The sequence below is a fragment of the Hoplias malabaricus genome, unplaced genomic scaffold (assembly GCF_029633855.1).
Source record: "Hoplias malabaricus isolate fHopMal1 unplaced genomic scaffold, fHopMal1.hap1 scaffold_28, whole genome shotgun sequence".
In the NCBI taxonomy this organism is placed as follows: Eukaryota; Metazoa; Chordata; class Actinopteri; order Characiformes; family Erythrinidae; genus Hoplias; species Hoplias malabaricus.
The window spans coordinates 80783-99472 of record NW_027101072.1 but is presented as its reverse complement, the minus strand read 5'-3'; positions in this window follow the sequence as shown (position 1 = coordinate 99472).

The following is an 18690-nucleotide window of genomic DNA, read 5'->3' as shown; positions in this document are numbered from 1 at the left end:
TCGCAAAGCTCACAAAAAAAACTGAGAGAGAGCGCGCAGCACGCACAAGATACTCAGAGATCGCAAAGCTCACAAAAAAAACCTCAGACAGATCGCGCAGCACGCACAAAACACTCAGAGAGATCGCAAAGCTCGCAAAAAAAACCTCAGACAGATCGCGCAGCACGCACAAAACATTCAGAGAGATCGCAAAGCTCGCAAAAAAACCTCAGACAGATCGCGCAGCATGCACAAAACCCTCAGAGAGATCGCAAAGCTCACAAAAAAAACCTCAGACAGATCGCGCAGCATGCACAAAACACACAGAGAGATCGCAAAGCTCACAAAAAAAACATCAGAGAGATGGCGCAGCATGCACAAAACACACAGAGATCGCAAAGCTCACAAAAAAAAACCTCAGACAGATCACGCAGCATGCACAATACATTCAGAGAGATCGCAAAGCTCACAAAAAAAAACTCAGACAGATCGCGCAGCACGCACAAAACACACAGAGAGATCGCAAAGCTCACAAAAAAAACCTCAGACAGATCGCGCAGCACGCACAAAACACACAGAGAGATCGCAAAGCTCGCAAGAAAAGCCTCAGAGAGATGGCAAAGCTCACAAAAAAACCTCAGAGAGAGCGCGCAGCATGCACAAAACACTCAGAGAGAGCGCGCAGCATGCACAAGATACTCAGAGAGATCGCAAAGCTCACAAAAAAAACCTCAGACAGATCGCGTAGCACGCACAAAACACACAGAGATCGCAAAGCTCGCAAGAAAAGCCTCAGAGAGATGGCAAAGCTCACAAAAAAACCTCAGAGAGAGCGCGCAGCATGCACAAAACACTCAGAGAGATCGCAAAGCTCGCAAGAAAAGCCTCAGAGAGATCGCAAAGCTCACAAAAAAACCTCAGAGAGATCGCAAAGCTCGCAAGAAAAACCTCAGAGAGATCGCGCAGCGCACACAAAACACACAGAGACATCGCAAAGCTCACAAAAAAAACCTCAGACAGATCTCGCAGCATGCACAAAACACTCAAAGAGATCGCAAAGCTCGCAAGAAAAGCCTCAGAGATCTCGCAGCAGGCACAAAATACTCAAAGTCAAAGTTTTCGAAATTGGATCCCACTTCCAATTTATTTTACTATATTGGAATATATTGGAAGTGGTATCCCATTTCCAGTTTATTTGACTTGGCTGAAATAGACTGGAATTGGGATCCCACTTCCAATTCATTTCAGCCAAGTCATGTACGTGTTTCATGGGATCCCACTTCCAATTTATTTCAGCCAAGTCATGTACATGTTCCATGGGATCCCACTTCCAATTTATTTGACTTGAATGAAATCAATTGGAAATGGGATAGTGAGATTGGGTCCAAAATTGGTCCCAATTTGTCAAAATTGACCCCAATTTGACTTGGTTAGAATAGATTGGAAGTGGGATCCCACTTCCATTCTATTTGATTTGACTGGAATAAATTGGAAGTGAGATAGGGTCCCAATTTGTCAATATAGGCCTCAGTTCTGGCCCCAAAATCAAAGATTTCCAAATTCCAAATAGTAAAATAAATTGGAAGTGGGATCCCACTTCCAGTTTATTTGATTTGACTGGAATAGATTGGAAGTAAGATCCCACTTGCAATTTATTTGACTTGGTTAGAATAGATTGGAAGTGGGCAAACAAAGGAAAACATTTTTCATGAATAAATTTGCTGAACATAACATACTACGCAAGATCCCAGTGACCCCATCTTCTGATATGTTGTTTGGGGGACTCAGATGATTCAGTACTCGACGCCGTGAAGTCGGTAGACCCCCCCAAGCTCAGTTTCTGGACATCCCACTCCCAATTTATTCCCATTCAAATTTCATTCATGGGTTTTGGACACCCCTTAAAAGGGTCCGAATGACCCCAAATGTTAATATGTTTATTGTGCACACCCCACGAGACAGCCTGTGAAGTTGTGTAAGCCTAACTTCAAGTCAAATATATTGGGAGTGGGATCGGTCAGTTCCGAGTCTGACGTCCCACTTCCAATCTATTGCATTCAATTAAAATACATTGGGAGTCGGATCGGTCAGTTCCGAGTCCGACGTCCCACTTCCAATCTATTGCATTCAATTCAAATACATTGGGAGTGGGATCGGTCACTTCCGAGTCTGCCGTCCCACTTCCAATCTATTGCATTCAATTCAAATACATTGGGAGTGGGATCGGTCACTTCCGGGTCCGACGTCCCACTTCCAATCTATTGCATTCAATTCAAATACATTGGGAATGGGATCAGTCAGTTCCGTGTCCGACGTCCCACTTCCAATCTATTGCATTCAATTAAAATACATTGGGAATGGGATGTCCGACGTCTGCGCCAGACTTGACTAACCCCACCCACCAGCACAAACCAGGCAAGTAGATTACACAGCGAACAGGTAAGTGATTTTAAGGATACACTTACAGATAATGGCCATTTGTTTGCCCATAGTAAGGGTGTATGTACAAAGCTTGCTCTAAGGAATATAAACATTTGTTACAGTATCAAGACTGTCTGTCAGTCTGAAATGATGAATATTTAGCACTAAATCAAGCCACTCCTACAGGCTATAAATATGTACACAGCCCCAGACTGACGGGCAAAGGGGGTGGATTATGTATAATTTACAAAAATAATTTAATTATTAACCAAAAACATGGTTACAACTTTACTTCCTTTGAAATTATGTACATTAACATAATTAACCCCGCCACAAATAAGAACACAATCTCCTTATTAAACATTTATAGACCACCAGGGCCATATTCAGAATTTATAAAAGAATTTGGTGAACTAGCTGCTAATTTAGCAGTGTCCTGTGATACGTTAATAATTGTAGGAGACTTTAACATTCATTTTGAGAAAAGTGATGATCCCCTAAAAAAGAACATTCACATAAATCATAGATACTGTTGGTTTCACACAAAATGTATCAGGTCCTACTCATTATTGTAATCACACACTAGACTTGGTTTTGACCCTGGGCACGAACATAAAAAACTTAAATATTCTCCCGCAGTCTTCCACAGTCTCAGACCACTACATAATTTCGTATGAATAGTTTAGATATAAAAAAAAATGTACATGCCCACATTACTATATAAAGCGCTCACTAACCCCATCTACTTCCAGAAACTTGGCCCACTGATGGAAGATTGTTTGCTGGATTCTCCTGCGGCCCAGACCAGACCAGACCAGCTGCTCACCTCCATCTACTGCTGCCAGCCTCTGACCACTCACCATGATCAACTACACTGAAGTAGAAATGGACTCAGATTAGCAACATTGACTGATTCTTCCAAATCTGATGCACTATTATTATGCCCCAAGATTGATGTCACTATTATGATTATTATCATTATTATTATTGTTATGTAGCATAATGACAATTCATTGGTGATCATTTAAAATTCAATCTATAGTTTGATCAGAGGAGGATGGGTCTCCTTTGTGAGTCTTGGTTCCTCCCAAGGTTTCTTCCTCCAGCCTTGAGGGAGTTTTTCCTTGGCAGTGTCGCCTTCCGCTTGCTCGCATTGGGCTTTGTTTTAAATGTTCTGTTCTGAAACTGTGAAGCTGCTTTGTGACAACGTCAGTTGTAAAAGGCGCTATACAAATAAAGTTGATGTTTGGATGTCTTTTCAACTTTAATCCAGAGTTTATTGGATGACATTTATGTACGTGATTTCCACATTGAAATAACGGCTTTAAAAGGACGTCTTTAATGTGACTTAGTTAGTCGTCTTTTCAACGTCAGTGTTTCATTTTCATTTTCAACCTTAAAAAAACGTTGATTAGACCACAGTCAAGTACATTATTTCAACATTGAATCAACGGCTAAATGTTTACTGGGATTGCAGTTAGCACACTACACTGATCAGAGCATTTTATTAAACACATATGGAAACATTCAGTGTCATGCTGAAGGGAGGAGATTGTTATTTAAGTTTGAGTGAAGACGACTGGACTGGAACGACAGCTCTAAAATGAATGAACTCTGAGTGAGAAACCGGAAGGTGGCAGAAGAGAACTGATGTAAAAACACAGAAGAAGAAGACGATGAAGCTACGCACTCTTTTCAGTGACCGCGGCACGCGAGCAGCTCTCACCAGCCTCAGGGAACAGCTTCATCCCATAAATATGTCAATTTAACCTTCTATTTTTGGATACATATGTATTTTGGTATCGCCCAAATGTAGTCAACATCGTTAATGTTATGTACGTTATTCTATCAACTGCTATATGGTACATACGTAATATTGAACCGTTTTTTTTTTTTGTTTGTTTGTTTTTTTTCCAAATGACAAACTTTAGCTAACCTGTTTAACTCTAGATAGCTCTTTTTTCCCCTCTGACATAGAAAACATTTAAATGACATGACAATCGCTCATACATGAGTATTTTAATTTGAGTAATTATGTGGTTTGATGGCGAATTTTACAAGACGATGTGAGCATTTTTTATGTCACAGAACCGCTTCCCTCAGTATAAGAAATAAAATAAGAAATAAAACTGCTTAAACACATTAAGAAGACATAAAGTAGTAGCTACGTGGGTTAAAATACATTCTCAATCTCAGTGCTGGTTTTTTGGTGTAAAGTAATATTTTGAATATATAATTTCACATACACTCATTTTTTGTTAGTGAGTAGCAGTGAGTTTTGGCTGGTGATTAATGGGTTGCAGAAGGTTATATGAAAACTATAGAAGCTTATTTACTGAGAGAAAAAAATAAACAAAAGCACGTGAAGTAGTTTATTTTTGGAGCTGTGAAGTTAGTACATTTTTTTCAAAATTAACTATGAACATGAACTAATTCATTTTCTTTATGTAATTATGTAAAGATGGACTGTAGTAAAAAAAAATGAGTAGGGCAGTGAAAAATGGTGGGCAGGGAGAAAAGCAAATAGGAGGTTAATTTAAGTTATTTAGATGAGATCTTTAGCATCAGTTGTAGCATAATCGTTTGTACTATAACCTCATAATCTTTTACATTTGAAGTTCTGTAGTTAATGAATTTGCATGCATAAGCAGTTTACAGTTACTCAGGAACAAGGCGTACAAAACTCAAAGAGCACGCACAGAACTCGTGCAGCTGGCGCACAAAACTCAGAGAGCATGCGCTGAACTCAGCGCTCACGCACAAAGTCATGGAGCACAAATGTCAGAGCTGGATTTTTTGTTTGCAAGTTATAAGTTTTACATTTGAGATGAATTTTTTTTGTGCATTCTTTTTGGCACAAATCAGATTCCATACAGGATTCACTAAAAATAATCAACAAGTTTGCGTCACCATTTGGAATGCTGCGGATGCTTTGAGAATTAAGAATAGGCTTGCGCAACATTTTGAAAGATTCCGGATGCGCTAAAAAAAAAAAAAAAACATCTAGCAAGGTAGAGGTAGAGGTAGAAGTCTGAGACGGTCAAAAATTTAGTATAAAAAAAAAAACACAAAGGGGTACCCTTTATTATTTTTTTTTTGGGGTGAAAACTGTGACCTCCTCAGATCTTCTCCAAACCCACACCGTGTGTCAGGGAAGTCCTGACAAAGACAGTGGTGTGGTTATTTTCGCTCTACCATATCCCAAAGCTGAGATATGGAGACCTCTTCTAGTCCATAAAATGTATAACTGTATATATCAAGATGGGATTCCTATTTCCAGTCAAGCTAGGTAAACACATGAGTAGAGGGTAACCTTTAAGTTTTACGTTTGATGTTAATTTTTTTTTGTGCGATTCTTTTTGGCACCAATCAGGTTCCATACAGGATTCGCTAAAAATAAACAAGCTTGCGTCACCACTTGGATCGCTCCGGTTGCTACGAGAATTGAGAATAGTCTCGTGCAGCTTTTTGGAACCTTCAGCACATGCTAAAAATAAACAGCATGCTCACGTCATCATTTGGAACGCTCCGGTTTCTACAAGAATTAAGAACAGGTTTTGCAGCTTTTTGGAATCTTCAGGATGCGCTAAAAATAAACAGTAGGCTCACGCCACCCTTTTTAATGCTCCGGTTGCTACGAGAATTAAGAATTGGCTCTCGCAGCATTTTGGAATGTTACAGATGTGCTAAAAAAAATAAAGATTAGGCTCACGCCTCTTTTGTAAATGCTCCATGTGCTGAGTGAAGTATAGAATAGGCTTGCACAGCTTTTTGGAACCTTCAGGATTCCAAGGATTATGGAATCAGATTTGTGCCAAATATGAAACGCTCCATGGCTTTAGTGTGTGAGTTCTGAGTTCTGCGTGTGCTCTCTGAGTTTTGTGCACAAGCAGCACGAGTTCTGTGCACGAGCTCTCTGAGTTTTGTACACTGGATCCTTGAGTTTTGCAAGCAGTTTTGGCAAAAAGCTCTCGTGTGGGCGGGTTTTCTCAGGGGTACCTTCCCATTGGCTAATGAGTTTTTGAGTGACAACTCAGTGCCCAAGGCATTTTGGACTACACATGCGTACACCTACTTGCAGCTCAGCAGCGGAGAGACAGGAAAGATTTTAACATTAAAGAGTGAACAACTTTACACACACAAATTCTCTTTGTACTTTACTGTTTTAAAACGATGAAATACCTGCAAACTTCGACAATCAATGCAGATATTGAGGTAATGTTCTGTCTAAAACAAAGCATTAAAGATTTTACTGTGAGTACAAACCTGTTTGTCCCTCATTACCAGATACTGATCTGAGGTAAATGCACACCGAGGTCTGTTTACTCAGGATGAACCAGAATAAATGAGCACTTATTTGTTTATTTGTAAATTATTATTCATGAGTGCTTGAGCCCCTGTTCAGAAACCTATTGTGTACTAACATAGTGGTTCTTCGCTTTTCCATAATCACTGTTAGATGGTTTAAATGCCCAAATTTTATTTTGAAGATCACAGTTTTGAACAAATGGCATATGTGCATTTTGTTACAGGAGGTCTCAGAGAAAAGAGAAACATCACAGACAAGAGTGTTCCTGCTCCTTTAATGAATACAAATTTGCTTAATATCTAGCTCACACATTACTTCCTGGAAAACACCAGATGTAAAGTTTGAACCACAATCTGATTGAATCTCACGAGGCAGCCCACACCGAGAAAAGAACTGAAACAAACACTCAATTATAGTTCTTGCCTTAATGTTTCTCGAGGGTACAGCCTCCGGAAATCTATTACACACATCCAATATTGTGAACAGATACTTATAACCCTTTTTTGTCTTGTGCAAAGGTCCAACACAATCTATCGTCACTCGCAAAAATGGAGAGTACACAATGGTGCACAAGGCACTTTCTGATTTGGCTTACCGGCTAGCTGACAAGCATGACATGTCCGACAGTAGGAGATTACATCTCGATGCATCTTCGGCCAATAAAAATAACGCAAGACTCTCTCTTGGGCTTTACGAATACCCACATGCCCTGCCATGGGTGCTTCATGTGCCAAGCGCAACACTTTCAACCTAAAACTCTTCAGCAACACAATCTGCTCCACAACACTCCAATCTTCAACAGCAGGATGATAAGGAGGCCTCCACTTCCGCATAAGCACTCCCTGATGCATATAGAAGACCTCTGCCGACTCCTCTGTCTCCTCCCGTGTACCAGCCCCCTTACACAATGAGGCCAACTCAGGGTCCTCCTTGAGCTCCTTGATTAAGGTTTCCCTATTAAACTGAGCTGCATCTGATTAACCTAGTTTTCCAAAGAAGGTATCTCCAAGCTCAAATGCTGCCTCCTCCAGCCCTCTCTGTGGAACCACCCCCTTGGGGCGAGACTGGGCACGGGTAACGACACAGGTTGAAAACACCTCAGGATACTCCCTGGCCAAAGCCTCTGTTTCTGGTACCTCACATGGCATGTGACTAATTAAAGGGGTTACCGAAACTTGAACCCCAGCAAGATCATTCCCCAATAGCATAGAAACTCCAGGGACTGGTAATGATGGCACTACTGCTACATTAACATAGCCATTTACCAAGTTAGAGGTTAGGTACACTTTATGCAATGGCATGGCACCAAACAAACTTCCCACACCCTGAAGCAACACTGAAGAGTCATTGAAACTGGCTAATCACGAACCCCTTGTAACAACAAGGACTGAACTGCACCAGTGTCCCTGAAAATTTTAATTTTGGTTTCTGGCTCCCCAGAACCAATGGACACTGTACAGCAGGAGACAAACCCATCATACAGAGAGGGGGTTATTTCAGACTCAGGATCCACACAACTAATAGTCCTCTCTGAACCAACTACCAATGCCACAGATTTTGAAGAGTCAGTATAAGACCCACGTCTGCACTTCTGCAGAACTGGACAACCTGATTTTATATGGCCAGGTTTTCTACAATAATGGCAGATTATTTCTCCCGAGGGAGTAGAATTTACAGGTTTTTGAAGTTGACTATGAGGTTTAGAGCCAGATGGCCCTTCCCTATGACTTTTAGTCTCTGCTGATTTAACCTCTATATTAGCCTTTCTCCAACCACTGATCTCTCTTTCACTCTCGACTCCTTATGGGTAAATTCGTAAGTATCTGCCATCATAGCAGCCTTTTTAACTTCAGTCGCCCCATGCTCCTGAATGTACACTTCCTAAAGAACAGGTAGACTATTTTTAAACTGTTCCATAAGAACAAGCTGTTTTAAATCTGCAAAAGTATAAACTTCACATGCTTTCGTTCAAACACTGCCTCCTGCTGCCTAGCTACATCCAAATAGGTTTCCGCTAGCTTACGTCTAAGAGAACGGAATTTGTGCCTGTAAGTTTCTGGCACAACTTCATAGGCATTCTTCACTGCCGTTTTCACCGTGTCATACTCCATGGAGTGTGCAGAATTCAAAGCTGCATAAGCCTCCCGAGCTTTCCCCTACAGGACACTCTGAACCAAAACGGTCCAACAATTCTCCAGCCAAGCTAATTCCGTGGCTATATTCTCAAAGGCATCAAAAAACACATCTACCTCGTCTTCCTGAAATTTTGGCATTAGATGTAGACATTTGGATACATCAAACCGAGTCTCATGTCTGCGCTGTTGTTGACTCTCCATCTGCGAGAGTTTAACCTTCTCCAACTCAATCTTAGCTAACTCCAGCTCCCGCAAACTATCCTTCTCCTTCTCTCGCCTACCCTTCTCTGCTTGTTCCCTAGCCAATCTTGCCTCAATGATGGAGTCACTCAAACCTAGGGACTGAGCAAGGATCTACTATCTTAATTTTATTCAACTCTGAATCTACCTCAATCTCATAATATTCAGCAAGCTGGAGCAACTGAGGCTTCTTTAATTTTATCCAGTCCGTTGTCTGCAGATGGGCTTGGATAAAACTTTCCGGATCAAACTGAGACATTTTTGGGAAAAAATTAAAAAAATACCAAAAGCCCCCCAGCCGAAATGAGGACAGACCAGAGACCCCTAACTCTAAGGCTACTAAAATTCAAACACCAAGAGGTAACCTATATTCCCCTATTGGCCTAAAATCCCTAAGTACCACCAAAGTATGACTACAAAACTAAAAGTACTTGACAATTTTGGCCACCTTACCTCAAGTCCTCTCATAGGACTTCTGAAAGAACACATACAACTCAAGAAGCCCCAAGTAGGCCACAATTTCCAACAGGTATTTTTGAGTCAAATCAACACCACCAAATCAGATTTCCTGAGAACTCAACCAAACATACCCAATTACCAAAGGTCTAGACTGTATACAATCAAGCAACTCTGCAATCCAATACCCACCTTAGCAAACAGCTAACCTCAACAGAGCACAAAACTATCAAGTTACAATCACACAGCCAACAATTAGATCACGAAAATAAGGTGTTGAAATCTATTGTGATGAAATGAGAACTTGGGAGGGTTCACTCTTCTTACCTAAAGATCCTCGAAGAACCCAAGCGCTGACTCCATGGTCGACCAGCCCAAGCATGTAGAGATTATTCAAAAGGGTAGGTAGTAATCTGGAGGTGCAACAGTTTCCAGAGTGCTAGAGAAAAATCAGCGCCAAAACTTCCACCATCTTATATATATCCAAAACGACGCTCCGGTATCTGGCCTCCAAAACCAGAGGTCCTCCCCTTTAAAGGCTCCACTTCAAGATCTCAAGAAAAGTAAGACCCCCCCCCCAGTGGCTGGAGTGTGTATTGTGGGAGTCAAGTGTCTATCCCAGTGCACCTAGTTTATAAGAATCTATATTCAACACCATTAACTCTATTGAGAGAAAATCCCAGTTACGAAAATAATCACACCCCTATGTAAGTCAAGGCCTCCTTAATCAACAACATTTTTATTTTGTCAATAAGGTCCATACCACACTTCTGACATATTTCATAAAATATCACCATTTAATATTCTAAACATGTACATAAACAAATGCATACATTTTCAAATGACCTTGCCTTTTCCCCACAGATATCAAATAGAAATCAGAAGAATATCTATTAAACATACCTGAAAACCTGATTTTGGTGGCCTTAAAAGTACACTTACCCTATAATATAGCGTGATTCATATATCAAAGTATATGATCACATTCTAAAGTTGTCATATTGAGAAACAATGATAGAAACATTTTACTTCTCAACCTCAAGTAGACTGTAAGTAATTATTCAAATTTCAAAATTTAACAACCTGGCTATTAGCTCAGACATTACATAATGTGGGTTAAAAGCTAAGTAGAACACTTGCTATTCATCATAATGACACGTTGGCTAGCTGCAGCAAACATTAGAAAAGTAAGCCTAATGCAATAAAAAGTTTTGATGACTTTGTTCACTTGAGATGGCTAAAGAAAAAAACACAAACTTCAAACAAAATGACTGTTACCAACCTGACATGGCGCGCGCTCCTCTGCTCTTTGGGGCTTGAAAACTCCAGAATCCGATAGCTGCTAATCACAACGTATTAGTTGACTGCACAAACTTCTTGTCACACAGCCCACAACACCAACTCACGTTTTTCAGAACAAATTCAAAAAAGCCACACCGAATTTCAGCTGTCTAAAATGCTTCATGAAGGCTGTGGTAAATTCAAAGACTGCCCATTACCACTGCTGCAATGCCCATTATCACAAGTGTCTGTGGTGCTGCATCAGCATTCATCTTCCATCAGTTCAACAATTTTTTTCCCCTCGTGTAAGACACCTCTGTGTTGATATCTTATGTGGAAAAAAAATAAATAAATACACACACACACACATTATATTAATTAATTATATTCTTATTGAAAGATGATACAGTAAACATATTAAAAATATTTCAGTGCAAATTTTCTGGTTCAACTTACAATGAACACTAATTATACAACTTTGCTATAAAAACTTTATCATGGAGGTAGTTTAGACCAGTTCTAAAAAAAATATCACTCAACACTAAACACACCCTTGTATTTACAGAAACTTTGAAAAAGCTAAACTTTTTAAGAAATATAATTCTGTTTAAAAATTTCTACAAAAAACAATAAACAAATTTCTTAAAATTGTGTTATTTGTGTTTGGTAGATTATTTCCTGGTTGTAACAATGCTTCTGGGCAATAAATCTTATACAGTTGGAAAGCCTGTTAAATGATGCCACATTTACCTTTTAAAGAGGCGCAACCCACATTCTCAGCTCTACTGCTCATCCCACAAATGCATGTTCCTTACAAATGTGGCACCGTTTAAAGGGGAAATTAACAGGCTTTCCAACGGTATGAGATAAACTGCCAAGAAGCATTGTTACAACAAAAAAAAATAATCTACCAAACACAAATTTCCTTACTTTTTGTGCTAAGTTTATTTTTATAAGATACTCTTTGCAGTTATTTGACATTATTTCATTTGAATTTTGCCAGTCTTTGCTTTCATTATTGTTTTTTGGATTTTGCTGATAAGGTCTTTTGCTTCTGGAATCTCTCCAGAGTCTGCTTCGTGGTTTGCTTGAGTTTTGACAGAAGTTTCAAGGGTGGGTGGGTCTTAGAAGACTACGTTCACCGTGAATCTCCTTTCGTCATCGATTTTGGACTTACAGGTGCTCTGAAACCTCCTCTGGGACCTAGCCACGCCCACCCCACCCCTAAATGGAACAAGCTTTTTTCCCCATACACAGCATCAGGTTAATTATCACTGTTCTGTATTAACCCTGTCATACTACCATAGCTACAGCTTTTTTAGTTAGCTTTCTAGTAACCGCCAACACGCTGTCTGTCACTGGGTTCTCTTGCCTGACCCGTGGAAGCTTTTTTCGCAGGACAAATTTGCCTGTTCTTTACCATGACCCTACTAATCTCTGTATTTTTTTGTTCCCTTTGTCTGGTTTTCTTTCTCCTGTCTCTCTCTCATGCTTTGAGATGTCCTGCTGCTCTCCAGGTGTTGCCCTGATCCAGCCCCTGTGTATCCTGTACAAGATCCTGGCCTTGTCTCATCTACACTATCATGCTTGGCCATGCTGTTTTACCTCAGATTAACTCTGCACCTACTTTTAATTCACACAGAATCCCTGATCACCTTCTCCTTCCTCAGACTCATACATCACTAATATACTACATTTACATTACTATAACCCCTTCATCTGTCATCATTTCACTTTTACTTCTGTTCTGTTCTCTGTTGTGTCTCCGGTGTGGACCCGAGGAGGATGGGTTCCCCGTATGAGTCTTGGTTCTTTCCAAGGTTTCTTCCTCATGTGCTGAGGGAGTTTTCCCTTGCCACTGTTGCCCCTGGCTTGCTCATAGGAGGCTTGGACCCGGATCTCTGTAAAGCTGCTTTGTGACGACTTTTTGTTGTGAAAAGCGCTATATAAATACAATTTGATTTGATTTGAATTAAATTTTAGTATTAAATAGCTGTTACAAACATTATAATAAATAGCTGAATGGTCTGAAGATATTGCAGATGCTCATATTTCTTCCCTATGTGTTTTTTCTCCATTCAGTTGACTAGAATTTTAAAAGGCTTATATTAGTGATTTGTGCAAAAATATGTATGGTCTTGCTTAATGTAATTATTATACTGTCTAGATAAAGTTTTATACAATTTCTTGTATTGTCAAATACGCTTTTTTTTCAACACAATATATATAGCAGGAAGTTTAAAAAAAAAACAGAAGTCTAAAAAAGTGCAGGAACATATGTTTGCAATCTGGAATAAAGAATACAAAACATAAATTAATTGTTATACTGACACAATTCCCAAAGTTAAAAGTCTGCATATTAAATACCAAACACAATGTTATTTTCAAAACACACACAGCATAGCAAAACTAGCACTAAATGTTAATCCCTATTTACAAGCACAATACTGGAGTTTTCTGTTCTTTTTTAAATGCTGAAGCAGTTACTTTTTGTTCTTGTTTCATCAGAAAATAACTGTCACTCTGTTTAAGGTGGAACAGGAGAACTTTTAACTGGATGCTAGCTAACATTAGCAGATGCTAACATACAAATATTCTGTAAAAAAAATAAAATAAAATAAAATAACAATTAAAATTTAAGCAGTACATTTCTTCGTAGATGTCTTTCAGTAACTGTAAAACATTTATTTAAATTATTTGCAATTTGCTAAGACACATGGAAGACCTTTACATCCTGAGGTAGTGATAGCTTACAACCCGGTCTCACACCTACTCGTGGTATAGTCACATATATAGGAGACTGCAATTCATGCTGAAAATATGCGATATGTCACGAATTGCAGACTACTATATCACGAGTAGGTGTGAGACCGGGTTGTAGCTTAACATTACTGGCTGATGTAACTTTGGTAACTGACAAAGCGACACATTTATGTTATGATTAAAACCAATATTTAACAAAAAATATATTCATTAAGCACATGTAAAATGTTGTATTCTAATCAAATGATATTTAAAAGAGACCGTAGCAAACTGGCTTCAATGGGAAAGCTCCATGGCTGGCGTTGCCAGCTCCCGCACGAGTTATGCACAGGGGCCATGTCTTCATTAATTCAGACTTATTATCCTGGATTTAAGTCCTTTATAGAGTATTTAGTTATTTTTTTATAACGTCTCTTCCTTACACATGTAAACAATCGTACACACACAAAAATGCGTGTATTTGTATAACTAAAAATGTGAGTCTGTAAACAAGTTTTAGTCCCCACACCGAGATTATATCCATCCACACACAGACAAAGAGAGAGTCCACCAGTTTCGCTACACTACACTTTGGTTGGGTTTTTATGTACGGTTTCTAATTCTATATTTTTGTTGTGATATCAGTTATAATTGAATATGTATTTTGTCTTGTTCACCAGTGATATTTTTCAGTTACTGTAGTTAAAACAGCATTTAACTAATCCTTACATATTCATGATAGGATTTACATCACACACTGTAGCTGACACGAAACATAAATCCTTTGTGAACATAGTCCCTACGTTTCATCTGAATTATTCATAACATAGTGAGCGAAGCACTGACCTATGGCTACGTTGAGCCCTACGTGAGCAGTGTGAAGACAGCAATATTAGTAAGCTGATCCCCATAGCAACTGGAAGTTAATTTTTCACAATAAAAAACCTCTGGTGTTTAGTACCTTAAAATTTGTAAACATGCATATTATTATATAACTTCATTCATAACATGCTCTAAAGCTTTTCATAATTTTATATCAAACAAACATCACTATTCTCTCACACTGTGTGTGACACATACTGAGATTTGACATTGATAAATTATGTGCATTCTTTTAATAGCATACTGCTAAACAATACAGTGTCAATACAAACCCATGGTGAAATTAACTTTCCAGATCCTCCTCTTTCTGTAAACATGTATATGTTAAAAGATACATTAAATTACTTATGTTTTATTTAATTATGTGTATCTACTTCTATATATAAATTAAGAGAGGATAAATCTCCTTCAAAATGAAATTGAACAAAAAATTCTAAATTAAAAAAGGGTTTTTTCAGCAGTTCAGTGGTGGTTGAAGTGAGGGGTTTATATATATATATATATATATATATATATATATATATATATATATATATATGTGTGTGTGTGTGTGCGTGCTTTAAAACGTATTTATATATGTATAATGTTTATACAAAATCTCATAAAAAAAAAAACATGGTCAAATCCAACACGTTTAGAGACCAACGACATTCCATACACCTGGACCCCCATGACTACTGACGAAGAACACTCAGAAAAGTGACACTGAGCCTGCTGTGGGCCAACGCTGTTTTCTGACTGTGACTCTGAGCCGAGTGTAGTCAATTCACAAAAAACATTATAAGAACGCAGTACCAAAGCATGGCTCAATGTTGCATGTAGGTATTTGAGTATACACTAAGTAGGCTACGAGCTTATTGTTTTTAGTCCAATACATTTTATAAACTTGAATTCCTGTTTTTTTTTCTTTCATCTGTTTTAAATTATGCTCTAAACGTGTTGGATTCTCCGTGTTAACACGCAGCGTATAATTTCGTGTTAACACGTTAAGTTTGTGTATTTCGTGAATCATGATGCTTTACTGCCACCTACTGGTGTATGGCGTTATTGCTGAAACAACATAAAGCCTTAACTTACCAAATAACGGAAACAATTCCAGTGTTTAATGTTCTGAACAATGTTTATGAGATTTTGTATAAACATTATACAAACATAATATTTATATAAACATAAATACGTTTAAAAGCGCACACACACATATATATATATATATACCCCTCACTTCAACCACCACTGAATTTACTGCTGAAAAAAGCCCTTTTTTAATTCAGATTTTTTTGTTCAATTTAATTTTGAAGGAGATTTATCCTCTCTCAACATATATAAGTACATACACATAATTAAATAACACATGAGTAAATTAATGTATCTTTACACATAGTATACATGTTTACAGAAAGAGGAGGATCTGGAAAGTTAATTTCACTATGGGTTTGTATTGACACTGTATTGTTTAGCAGTATGCTATTAAAAGAATGCACATAATTTATCAATGTGAATGAATTACGCCTCAGTATGTGTCACACACAGTGTGAGTGAATAGTGATGTTTGTTTCTTATAAAATTATGAAAAGCTTTAGAGCATGTTATGAATGAAGTTATATAATAATATGCATGTTTACAAATTTTAAGGTACTAAACAACAGTTTTTTTTTATTGTGAAACATAAACAGCTTACTAGTATTGCTGTCTTCACACTGCTCATGTAGGGCTCAACGTAGCCACAGGTCAGTGCTTAGCTCACTATGTTATGAATAATTCAGATGAAACGTAGGGACTACGTTCACAAAGGATTTATGTTTCGTGTCAGCTACAGGGTGTGATGTAAATCCTATCATGAATATGTAAGTACGCCCGGATTTGAGGCCTCCCATTGGCGAAAACCTTAAGAAGCGTGTAAACGTGTCAATTTTGGTCACGTTATCACGACAAAATTTTACGTGTCAACACGCAAATTTTTAATAACGTGTTAACGAGCATGTGTTCACACGTTTAGAGCCCAACGCTGTTCTATAAGAGACCAACGCCATTCCATACACCTGGACCCCCATGACTGCTGACGAAGTGACACTGAGCATTACATTATCACTCACACTATACAGTGTAAAAAGAAAATTGCTTCAATTGGTAACAAGTAATTCAATTAAGTTTTTTCAATTTATTTTTTTAAGGTTAAACTTAAACAATTAAGTTGGATAAACTTAATTGAATTACTTGTTACCAATTGAAGCAATTCAATTAAGTTGGATCAACTGTTTTCTTTTTACAGTGTACTTAAAATACAGCTTACATTTAAATAATTTTAAAAGTGTTTTTTAGCATGTTATTTTAGTTTTGCAAATAGGAGTCAAATACCTTTACGCTACTCAGAAATTCAACTTGGTTAAAATAATAAATCTACATTGCACAAATGGAATATTTTAAAATTTTATTGTGAAAACCTCACAAACTTAGTTTTTCACAAAAACTTGTGCATTAAACATACTACAGATGCATCCCATCTCCTCCAAAGGCTGCCCTTCTACTCCTGTACAGTTTAAGGAGTTTTGGCACATGTGTCCAGTGCATCATGAAACTGACTCTTCAGGTTGATGGCAGTTATTCTACGAAACTCACTGCATATCTAGAGAGAGAGAGGAGTAAACAATAGAGAATACAGATTATCAGTCATTACGTACAGAGCCTGAACATTTCTAGACAAACACTGATTCAGTTGATAACAGTTATGCAGGGATCCAGACAAAAACCATCCCGTCATCCCAAGGCCAAAAAAATAGCCCACAGGAAAATTGCTCTTTTGGGACGCTTTCGTGACAAATGTTGTGCGCGATAAAACTTGTTGCCTTTAAATAACATTACTGTGGTTGGACAATGCTGTACGCTTCTTGGTTAATAAGTAAATAACTAAAAAAATAAGTAAATAATCCAAACAGCTGATGACTTCGCATTATAACAGTTTTGGAACTGTTCTGGGGAAAAAAAGTTAAGTATCATTTTAGACAAGTAAACTAGATTGGTTCACACTAGGTTTTGCAGTGTGAAACAATCCTACAAAAACTATAAAAAGAAAAATATGCTGAAATGGGCCAGAGTCACAAGTACAGCAAACAAACACTACTCACCTGACTCTCCAAGAACAGTGCTGGCCATCATTCTCGAACCAGACCAACCAGAGGTTCCTGCTCAACAAGCTCCTTCCACCGTAAAGAAAATGTTTGGACCCTTTTTATCTATCTCAGCCCTCATTGCCTTTCTCTCTTCTTCCAAGGAATCCTCACTCAGCCCTGCAGGGCTATATCGCAAACATCTTTATAATCACAAAGATCACATTTGAAGGTAGAACTTTGGTGACATGTAGATAATTTACTGTGACATTTTGAAAAACGACATATCAAGGAACACACACAATTGGAGTGAAAACAGGGCCAGCGTGTACCATGAAATCCATGGCGTACTCTGTGGTGCTTCAACCCAACGTCTGTGTCTTGGCTTGTGAAAGAGCAGATTTTGCACTTCATCTAATGTATCCCTTTTTTCCTTGAAAATGAAAACAATATTAGTGTTAGTATTGTCATTGTACACAATTATAGTTTGTAAATGCAATTACAGAACCACAAACTCTATGTAACGTTATTTAATGTTTTTGTAATTTATTTACACACACACACACATATATTACATTTAGCTAAATGTTTTGAGAAACAGACGATGTTAGGTATAGTGCTAGTGCTGTTAGACACCTACGAACTTCTCAAAAGCAAAACAAAAAACAAATAGTAGGTCTGATTCAGACAATACGGATATTTTTGTATCTTTGACGGCTTAATCTTGTAATAACACCCTGCTGCTTTCATATAAATGATATCAGACTAAAGGAGCGTTGTTGTAGTCAGCATCCTGAATTTTCCGTTCTACCTTAAACAGCTCAACAAACACCGAGGAGGCTCAATATAGCGTTACCTATTCCGGTATTTAAGGTGGAATGGAAAAAAGCCAGCCAACAAGATACATAACATTTTCAAAATAGAACATAAAGAAAGCGCTCAGGCTTGTTACAGCCTGCTTGAGTCTGTTACGTTGGGCATTTGATTAAATGAAACAAACGGCTCATATTCAAACTTTCCATGGCTCAGTCGAGTTGGCAAAGTTAGCTAATATAACAATGCCACGGCAATTTCCCTCACATATTCACGGCTTTAAGATAGTGTTAAAACTAGAAACGTAACTTTAAAATGCTTTGTGAAC